This window comes from Trachemys scripta, chromosome 23 (genome assembly GCF_013100865.1).
Source record: "Trachemys scripta elegans isolate TJP31775 chromosome 23, CAS_Tse_1.0, whole genome shotgun sequence".
Lineage (NCBI taxonomy): Eukaryota > Metazoa > Chordata > Testudines > Emydidae > Trachemys > Trachemys scripta.
This window is the reverse complement of record NC_048320.1, coordinates 11,582,466-11,583,678: the sequence shown is the minus strand read 5'-3', so window position 1 is coordinate 11,583,678 and position 1,213 is coordinate 11,582,466.

The window sequence follows — 1,213 nt, the reverse complement described above, 5'->3', positions numbered from 1 at the left end:
TGGCGCCGTTCGCTGCCGCCGGCCACGCCCCCTCGCGCCGTCCGCTGCCGCCGGCCCCCACTGCAGGCCCCGCCCCCCGCCTTCGGCCCCGCCCCTCCCCTGCGTCCCTCGAGCGACGTGAGCCCCGCCTTCCCTAGGCTCCACCCCTTATCTACGTCACTTCGCCCGACGTCCGCCCCGACCCCGAGAAGCCTCGCCCCCTTCCCTAGGCCACACCCCTCTGCCAGCCTGCTGGTGTCTCCGATAGGCCCCACCCCTTCTCTCATAAGCCCCGCCCCTCCTGGGTCTCTGCCCCACCCTCAGCCCTATGGGCCCCCTACCTTTCCTCCTGGTGCTGGGCCTGATGTTTGTTGTGCTCGGCGCTGTCTGTAGGGTGGGGCTTAGCCTGCCCTCTGATTTCCCCTATGCAGCCCATCATTGTGGTACATGAGCGTGCGGACAAACACACACACACACACACACACTCTCTCCCCCCACCCCCACCCCCATTTGCAGCCTTGTTGCCTTCAACTCAAGCCATGTTCACTAGATGACGATTATGGCCTGATGTGACACTGACCTAGGGTCACCAGACAGCAAGTGTGAAAAATCGGGGCAAGGGGTAGGGGGTAATAGGCGCCTATATAAGCCTCAAATATCAGGACTGTCCCTATAAAATTGGGACATCTGGTCACCCTGCACTGACTGGTCTCCTCTGATTGCCCCGTTATGTTTCCTTTTCCATCAACCACCTTCTCCACCCGGCTGTGGTCTTAGGCCCCCAGGATTGTAACTCATTCTGCACGGGCACCTCAATGCATCCTCAGTCACTGATGAGCCATTTGCAGGATCAGGGCTTAAATCTCCCCCGCTGTCCGTTCCTCTCTCTCATCCCTGCTCACACCAAAAATATAACTGGATTCAAAAAAGAATTAGGTAAGTTCATGGTGGACAGGCCCATCAATGGCTATTAGCTAAGATGGTCAGGGACACAACCCCATGCTGTGGGTGTCCCTAAACCTCCAACTGCCAGAAGCTCGGGCTGGACGACAGGGGATGGATCACAAAATTGCCCTGTGTTGTTCATTCCCTTTGAAGCATTTGGCCCTGGCCACTTGTCAGAGACAGGATAGTGGGCTGGCTGGACCATTGGTCTGACCCACTATGGCCCTTGTTATCTTCACTTGGACCAGCTCACCATTCTCTCCATATCCCGTCACAGCTGCCTCCAGAC